The following is a 9,879-nucleotide window of genomic DNA, read 5'->3' as shown; positions in this document are numbered from 1 at the left end:
TGGCACAGGGTGCTTAGTAAATACCTATTGTTGAGTCTCTTTTTCCCACCTCAACTGAGGGTAGGAAATCAGATCTTGGATTGGCCATAGTCAAGGCCAGTTTTCTGCAGACTTATTCCTACCCTTCCGCCCTTTCTTGGTACCACTGACAGTTTAAAAACAAACAGAGTCAACAGAATTAGTCCTTAGCTCAGTACCTCCTAATTCTGTGAGCGACTGAGTTCTCATTGACTGTATTCTCTGACATTTGTGACTTTCTTTTTAAGTTAACTGTCTAACTCTGTAATCACTGTCTGCAGTTTTTAGTCTGTATGTCTGATAATGCCCAGCCTTCCAGGACTGTCTATGCTTAATGCTCAGCTTTGCTTTATTATCACTTGTGCCCCAGTGTGTCAGGGAGTTGGAAACATTTTTTTCCTCAGTGATCTTATGGATGTGGACACTGAAGCTCAGAAAGACTGAGCAAGATGCAGGTTGATCTCCTGCTCACAGAATTGCTATGGGGTGTCCTCTTCCACCATCTCAGGATAATTCACTCAAATAACGGGCATCATATGCCTCCTTTATCAGGTATTGTTCCAGGTGCAAAGGATACAGAAACGTATATTTAAAAAAACCCCAACCCTATCTTCAAGGAACTCACAGTCAGGAGGAACATAAGCCTGCAACACAACTAATGGCAATATAGTGTAAGCGCCAATAAGAACTCTGTGAAGGGAGTGACCTATTCAGCCTGAAGGATACAGGAAAAGTTACACAGCAGAGGTGTCACTTGAGAAATAAGCAGGAGTTACTATTCCACTGAGGCAGCCCCTTGGTGTAAGGGTGGACATAACTGTGGTATTCTGGCCCAGCCCCAAACCGAGGCAGAGTGATTGATCTTCCCCCCCCCCCCACATAAAAATTTAGTTTATTAACCCTCTCATGAAAAATCTGCACAATCACCACAGATAAAGTCACTGAAGAATCTTGACTCCTTCTGTTGTTCAATCTCCAGCTCACTTTTGGCCAGCACCAACATTGGCCTTTGCAGTCCCCCTGACTTTCTTCATTCTGTTCTTGCGTTCCTTTCTGTTTTCTTGAGGTCTTCTTCTTCTCATATAGGCCATGTCTTGCAAATCTATGTTTGGGTTCATTTTTCTTTGCATAATCCAAGGAATCATAAATCATGCCAAAGCCAGTGGTCTTGCCACCACCACAGTGGGTTCTGAATCCAAACACAAAGGTGACAGCAGGTGTGGTCTTATACATTTTGGCTAGTTTTTCCCAAATTTCTGTCTTGGGTACTGTTGCCTTCCCAGGGTGAAGGACATCAATGACCATTTGCTTCCGCTGAAGTAGCCTGTTGGTCATGAACTTCCTGGTCCGGGTAGCTACCATGTCCTTCATGATGAAGGTTGATGTTCAAGCAGCCAGGGAGGAAAAGAGTGAGTGATCTTTTTTATTTTGGTGGCTTGTAGGCCACTTTGATGAAGTGGTTTGGAACTATGAAATGAGAGCAGTATCTAATAGACACTTTTAAAAATATATGTTTTTATTGATTTTAGAGAGAGAGGAAGGGAGAGAGAGAGAGAAATATAGATGATTGGCTGCCTCCTGCATGCCCCCTATTGGGGATGAAGCTTGCAACTATGGCATGTGCCCTGACCAGGAATCGAACCAGTGACCTTTTGGTGCATGGGACGATGTTCTACCGAGTCACACTGGCCAAGGCTAATAGACATTTTTGTTACCCAGCCTATATTTAACAATCTCCCTGTTGAAGACCACCCTTCTACTCTCTCAGTCCATACATCTCCAGATGCAGGCATGTGGCTTAAGCTTGGCTAATCAATGCCACTGGCCTCAGTGATAGCTGAAGAATGAGCATGTGGCCCAATCAGAGCCAATGAGATGGAAGAGAATTTTCCCTGAAACTTCTGGGAAAGAAACTCATTTTTTTTCTGCTGTACTTTATTCACAAGGAGATGTAAGATCTGGGCTGCCTACACTGTAGTGTAAGGGGAACTGAAAACCAACATGGAAGAGGCGATGCTAAGAGAGATGGAAAGTCTGTTCTGATGACATTATTTGGTTCCATATCAAACTGTGCCAGAAGCTAGAACAATTCTTGGCTTTTTCTACTATGAGAGCTGATGAAGCATCTTTTTGCTTAGGCCAGTTTGGGTTGGATTTTCTGTCTTTATTCATACATGGCTGACGGATCTGGAAATGTTTATTCTGTCTCAAAGGGTAAGAGATCCTTCTTTTTTACTGCTGCATATTATTTCATGGTGTAAATGTACCATAGTTTTATACCCACTCATCTATTGATGGGCACTTGGGCTATTTCCAGATTTTGTAAATTGCATGAAAAAAATTACCAGGTGTTTCTGGTATCCTCTAGTAGTGTTTGAAGATACTACATTGCCAATTGTCATCCAAAGCCAATAGCAAGACCATTAAAATAACTGAAATTATTAGGCTATAATCCTTCCCATTAGCAAGAGGGCATGCTTATTTATCTCCATATCACCAGCATCTCAGAGTACCTGGACAATAACTGCTTAAATGTTATTAAACATCTCTAAAATTTAATCTTGTATCTTTTCAAAATCATTCAACTATCTAAATATTCTTTGTCCTTTGTTTCATCAAGAAATCTTCCTTGGTTCTTGAAAAAAAAAAAAAAAAGAAAGAAAATCTTCCTCCATTGCTCCCAAAAGCCCCAGAGCATGCAAGGAGCTTGTACATATGCATACATGTGCAGGCACATACACCCCCCCCATACATATGTGACACCATATTAATGACTTCACAATCTTCAGGGATATTGGCTGTTTTTAAGCATCTATGATACATCCTTGTCACTGCACTCATGATTTCCCACTTTATCTCCTTCAGAACCCATGGATGAATGCCATCTGGTCCTGGTGATTTATTGCACAGAGTCCCTCAAGTTGCGCCATCCCCTTCTCCTCAGAGACCCAAGAATCTCTGTCAAGGCCATTTTCTGCTTCACCATAAAATGTGTCCTTGGAATAGGAGCGTCCCTATTGTCTTCTCCAATAAATACTCATTCAAAGTATTCATTTAGCTGCTCCTCTCCTTCATCATTCCATTTAATATTCTTCTTTTCCTAATGAAAGCTCTTAACATAACAGACATAGTCACCCTTCTAAAATGCCATGGACTCTTTATTACTATTTTTATTTATCTTGATGTTTCTACATGTTTTGCCCATTCTTTCTCTGACCTCTGTTAGTTCCCAGCTGAAACAGTGAGTTCCTATCAGAGTGTTTGGCCTACAAAGAATGTTCCTTTTTTAATAGAGTGCCTTTTTCAATAGTTATTTTCTTTCCACTATAAAATGAGAGTATGTTATGCCTGGAAAATTTAGAGAAGTAGAAAAGTGCACATCTTTATAAACAATCAAGCACTGAAAACCTTTCACCTAGACACTGCATGGTTCAGGGCTTGCTTTTCGCATTTCTCTCTAAAACACAATCTATCTGATTTCCTCTTCTCCCGCTTTCATCCTCGTGTGCTGTACTGCGGAGCTCATGAGAAACAGCACCTCTTGTGTACCTCAGACACGGTACATCTAACTTGTGTGATGCACTCCATGTGTCAGGTCTCATATTGAGTGCTTTACAGGTATTAACGCATTTTAACCGGTTAAAATTCTAAGAAAGCTTGGGTTATTGATTCATTTATATGTGTCATGTACTTTTAATGAAAGTTTTATTATAAAACAATTGTGTTACTGGATGGGAAAACGGGGTTAGCAGCTAGAGAATCTCAGACTTGAAATAATAATTATTTTATTTTTTCAGGTGAGGTTTTCAGTATTAAAAAAACAAAGAACAGCTTTAAGTATTGTAGTGAGTGGAATGGTGCCCACCCCAAAAGATATGCCAACCCAGAACCTGTAAATGTGACGTTATTTGGAAAAGGGGTTTTGCAGATGGAATTGAGTTAAGGATCTGGAGGTGAGATCATCCTGGGTGAACTGGATGGGCTGGAAGTCCAATGGCACATCTTTCTATAAGAGACAGAAGAGGAAGAGACATATAGAGGAGAAGGCCGTGAGAAGACAGAGGCAGGGATTGGAGTGATGCCGCCACAAGCCAAGGAACACCAAGGATGCCTGACAGCCCCAGAAGTTGGGAGAAAAGTAGGAAACTTCTTACTTCTGCATATTATTTCATGGTGCAAATGTACCATAGTTTTAGAGCCTGCAGGAAGAACCAATTCTGCCTACACCTTGATTTTGGACTTCTGGTTTCCAGAACTGTGAGAAAAATAATTGCTGTTGTTTTAAGCCACCAAATTTGTAGTGATTTATTAAGCAAAGAATCAGGAATTGAGGGATTAAAACAGAATAGAAACAAACCCGAGTCACCAAGTTATAACAAAGCATAGAACCAGATGGAAAGCAACAAGCTTCTAGACCTTAAACAGCAACATGGCTCCTACGTACGAACAGTTAACAAGAGAGCATAAGGCAGGTGAGTTAAACCAGCTGCTGAAACAAAGCTACTGGACACTGCTCCCCCCAGAGATACCAGCCTTTTAAAGGGGAGGTGCTAGTTCCCTATTACAATTGGGTAAAGACCAATTGAAGTCCACATGAGGCAAAACATGTTCCCTGCTCAATCAAGTTACATCCAGTAGACAAGTAAAAATCTGAGCAGTAAAAATTCCTGCATGTATTCTACTGCTTTGCTGTCAAACTTAAAATGAAAGAATGCAAATACAACTAGCACATTTATTGACCCATCTGAATCATTTAATGCATGTTCCCTTTTCCCTGTGGAAATAGGTGTTTATCAGCAGATACAAAGCATGTTTTACATTTAGGAGGCATTTTAAAAAATATCAAGCATACAAATCTATTTCTCTCTTGAATTGCTTTGCAATACTGACTACTATGATGTTTATAATCCGAGTCATCAGGCCTTTAATGCATGTTATAAAAAGAAAGAATTTGTAATGACTGGAGGGTGATATGGTATGTACAGGGCTGATTTTTTAAAAATTGTAAGTTAAAAAGTATGTAACTAGTGTCTTCAAGGAATGATAGGAGAATGGAACCCAACATGATAAAATATAACATAGCAGCAAACATTTAAAGATTGTCTTCATTTAATCCCGTCCATTAATTCATTTATTCATTGAGCGGCTCATTCACTCATTCATTCATTCATTCATTCATTCATTCATTCATTCATTCATTCATCCAGTCACTCAGCCCTCTTAGCTAAGCATTTGTTGTGTGTCCAGCACCCCATTGGGCACTCCAGAACTTAAACACAATGCAGGTAAAAGGCCTGAGGAACAGCTGAGATAAGACACATGTGCAGCAATTAGTGAATGGTTCTGAAGTAGTAGCAGCAGGGCCATGTGATTTCATAGAACAGACTAAGTGGCGATACTAAGGACAGTTTTAAGTAGTGTTGGAAGGGCAGAGATCAGGAAAGAAAGCTTTTTGGATGAGAGCTTTCGAATTGGTTCTTAAAGGGATATTAGACATGGGACTTTAAAAGTGTCTTTGCAGCTCTGCTAATGACATACCATCCTTTCTGTCTCTAGACCTAAAACTACCACATAGTACCTAGTGCATAATATATAGGCACTCCACAAATACTTATTGAATGAATAAAAAAGGGATGAATGAATCATCATTGACTCCTCCATGCAGCTCTAGGCTAATCTTTCCAATACACAAATCTGCTGATGTCTTCATCTCCTTTAAAGCTTCCCAAGAAAGAGCAGATAGAAAGTGATGAGGCCACAATTATCAGATCAAATAGTCTTAGGTTTGAGTTCCAAACACCTTCAGATTGGTCCCCATCCCACCCTATCTAATTCTGACTCTCTCTACAGCTTTACAGTCCTTTTGATACCTAAATCCAACTATGTCACCCCTCCTACCACCCACCTCTTACTTAAAAACTTTCAAAGCCTGCCCCTCTGTCCTCAGAATCTGGTGTCTACTAATCTTGCTAGCTATTGCTTTCTTGACTCCATTCTTTAAACTCTTTAAACTCTTCACTGTCTGGAAGATGCCACATTTTCTTTCCCTTCTGGGCCTTCACACATATTTAGAATACTCTGCTTGGAATATTCTCTCTATCATATATCCCATCCCACCATCAATATCAAGCTAACTCCTGTGCATCTTTCAGATCTAGACTTAAAGGAACTTCATTCTTGAGGCCTTCCCTGCCTCCAGGTGGGTCACAGAACACCTCACACTTCTTCCCCTGAAGCACACACCAAAGCTGATTGTAATAATGGTTGTCTTTCCTACCTAGACTGGCGGAGCCAGACATGGATGACTATGTCTAGCTCATGGTTGTCTTTAGTACATGGCACAGTACCTGCACCAATGATTATCTTTTGAATAAATTAATGAGATCTAAAACTTTCTGGCTACATAACCCTGGGCTGGTAACTTTGCCAACTTTGAACTTCACTTTTCTCCTTTGTAAAGTGAAGCTAATAGCTGTCACACAGGATCTTGCGCACTAGAGCATCATGTAAATGTCTTTCTTTCTTTCTTTTTTTCTTTTTTTCTTTCTTTCTTTCTCTTTCTCTCTCTCTCTCTCTCTCTCTCTCTCTCTCTCTCTCTCTCTCTCTCTTTCTTTCTTTCTTTCTTCTTTCTTTCTTTCTTTCTTTCTTTCTTTCTTTCTTTCTTTCTTTCTTTTGCTGCAAAAAGCTTTATTGTTTCATTTGGTACAATGGATGAGAGAGAGCTTCAGGGTGGTTAAAGAATGGCTAGTAGTTTTGGGGAGAGGCTCAGGTAAAAGCCAGACATCAGGGGAATGCAGAGGGGCCTCTGAAAGGCCTCTGGGCTCCAAAGGCTCCTGGTCATGCTTGAGGCTGAGCCTTTCGAAGAGATACTCACCCAGCCCAGCCATGAGGCGGTGGGGGGACCGGCCAGCCTGCGGAGGTGAGTCAGGTGTTGCCCATCTTCTTGATGAGTTTCAGCTGTTCATCCAGGAAGTGGTTCTCCCAGAAGTCACAGGGATGGGGGTCTGTGCAGGTGGAACCCAGGGCCTGCAGCTCCACAAGGGCCTGGGTCAGGTTCCTCTGCAAGGCCAGGGCAGCTTCCATGGTGGCCTGAGTTTTGCCCACTCACCTTGGGGAGGCTTCCGCACATCCTGGAAGAGAATGCGGCCACCTCGCTGGTTTTGCAACTTTAAGAGACGCTCAGCGCCCTCGTACTTCTCCGCTAACTCACGCCACGTCTTCAGGGTCAAAATAGAAGCCCAGAGAAAGGTAGGTGTGGGGGGCCCGCAGAGGCAGGTTGGTCAGGCGGTTGACTGCAGCCTCCACCTCGGTGGAATAATTCTGATGAATTTGGGAGCTCATGGTTGTTTGGCAATAAGGAGTTAAGGTAGAAAAAACCCAAAATGGTGTGTTGGTCCCGGAGGTGGTTCTGAAGGTAGTGACTGGATAAGACGCAGGAGGGTGGTCTGAGGCTGGAAGAAGGGGCGTCCTGGGTCTGTTTTGTCCAAACACTGTTGACGCAAGAGACAGATCCGGGACTGCCAAGGGCATAGCCATAAATGTCTACTTTTAATGACCTTCTATGACTAGACCCTCACCTGGCTTTTTACCTCATTTCCTGCTTCTCCCATTAATGTACAGTTGGCACCAAACTGGACCTACCTGCGTTTCCCTAAACATTGCCCTACGTTTCCCATCTTTTGTGCCATTGCTTGTGCTGCTTCCTCTGCCTAGCATTTCCTTCCTCTCTTCTTCCCATTTCAAAGCTTTCTCTATCCCAGCTCCATGGAGTCTCCCTTGATTGACTTAATCAAAAGTTACCTCTCCCTTCTTTAATATTTGTGGCACTTTATCTATCTCTCTCTTAGAACAGGTACCAATAAATACAGTAGTATCAATATTTATGCACAACTTCTAGTTTAGTAGGTTCTAGAGTCGGTCTTCTTGGGTTTATATCCCAGATCTACCTACTAACTAGCTATATAACCATGGGCTAGTTAGTGAGCCTATCTAAGCCTTAGTGTTTAAATATGTAAAATGGGAATAATAATAACACCTACCTTTTGGAGGCAGGGAATGGTTGCATTAAATGAAATTATGTAAGTAGATCATTTAGCACAGTACCAGATACATAATCAGTGATTCTGTGCTTAACATAATACTGTTATCATCATTCATCTTCATAATTTAAACTGTAATTTTCTTGAGGGCAAAAACTTTATTTTTATAGGATCCCCAATGCCTGGCCCATAATTGGTGCTCAATAAATGTTTGTTGAATGCAGGCACAAATAATATAAGTAAATATGACAAATTATTGACTTTTTTATTTTGCTATAAAGTGATGCAAGTTTACTACATTTTGGGGCTTTTTAGTAACCACTGTCCCTATGTTTTTGTCCAACAAGCAGGAACATTTTGAAATAGTGTGTAGTAGAATGGGCCCACTATGTTGCCATCAGTCTGGAATTTGGAAAATTACAAGCAGAATTAAAGAACAGTATTAGAATTATTTATTCTTTCTATGCCCCTTTATTGCATTCATTTTGGGAGAAATTATCTATTCTTGTTTAACAAGAAGATTACATTACATATTCATGTAAAGAATTTTACCAATTTGTGGAAACTTTTCAGATCTTGCCACATGTTAGTTGTCAGGCAATGTCTCATTTGGAGAGAGAAAAAACAACTAGTTACTGTGATTTACAGTGAGGCAAGTTATTCTGAATTTCCTTGGTAGGAAGAAAAGGAAAACTACATTATAAAATATCATAGAGCTTCGTCTTCTAAACAGCTTCTTATCTGGAAAAGATATGTAGTCATTTTTCTGACTTAATAAGGAGATAAAGCAAGTTTCACTTATCTTAATTTTGCCCGTAATAAATATACCAGAGGAGATTCTGCTATGATATGTGACTACTCTTTCATTAACAGATTAGGTAATTGCCCTCTTGGAATGGCCCAACTTTATTATTTAGCACCTGACTTTATCCTGAAATAATCTAGAACTTTTTTGAAAGTCAGTGTGCAGAGCTATGGTTAGAGGAAAGACATTATGTATCCCAGGCACTGATGAGAGGCTGTGGCTTAGCACATGGTTTTTGAGAGAGAGGCTGAACTTCAGAGGCAGCTGAAAAATTTGAGCCTATTTAACTGGTCAGGGTCTGAAATTCTACCATCTAGAATTCTCCTCATTCCACTTAGTTGGCGGGAGGACTTAAGAGAGTGGAGCTTTGGCCCTGTCTGGAGTATCATCTTGTGCACCAAAAGGTTGCCAATTTCATTGCCAGTCCCCTTCCCATGCCCAGGTGGCAGGCCCAATCCCTGGTCGGGGTGTGTGTCAGGAGGCAGCTGATTGATGTTTCTCTCTCACATCCATGTTTCTCTCTCTCCCTTTCCTTCTCTTTAAAAACCAATAAAAACATATATATGTATATATTAAAGAGAGAGTGGGAGCCTGGTGTAGAGCAGAGGTTGGCAAACTATGGCCTATAAGCCAAATCCAGTCCATTGTCAATTTTTTATGGCCCATAGGTAAGACTGGCCTTTACATTTTTAAATGGTTGGGGAAAATCAAAAGAAGAATAATACTTCACGATGTGAAAATTATATAAAATTCAAATTTCAGTGTCCATTCATAAAGTTTTCTTGGAACAGCCACATTCATGAGTTTATGTGTCGTCTATGGTTACTTTTGTGCTATGATGGTTGATAGTTGCAATAGAGGCTGTATGGCCCTTAAAGTCTAAATATTTAGCCCTTTTCGGAAAAATTTTGCTGAACCCTGCTATAGAGGAAAAAGCATTTAAAGCCATGGAGTCAGTCTTGGGGTTGAATGGCATCTCTTCTAGTTACTAGCTCTCAGCCAAGATGACATGCATTC

The 9,879-nt window shown here is 40.8% G+C and overlaps 1 pseudogene; it reads right to left on the bottom strand.

Annotated features, from left to right (window-relative positions):
- Nucleotides 1-998: 998 nt before the first annotated feature.
- On the bottom strand, nucleotides 999-1,389 carry LOC118677016 (annotated as a pseudogene).
- Between the last annotated feature and the right edge of the window lie 8,490 nt (nucleotides 1,390-9,879).

Source organism: Myotis myotis, unplaced genomic scaffold (assembly GCF_014108235.1).
Source record: "Myotis myotis isolate mMyoMyo1 unplaced genomic scaffold, mMyoMyo1.p scaffold_m19_p_2, whole genome shotgun sequence".
In the NCBI taxonomy this organism is placed as follows: Eukaryota; Metazoa; Chordata; class Mammalia; order Chiroptera; family Vespertilionidae; genus Myotis; species Myotis myotis.
Note: the sequence above shows the minus strand (reverse complement) of the source record. Positions and strands in the feature narration are given on the sequence as shown.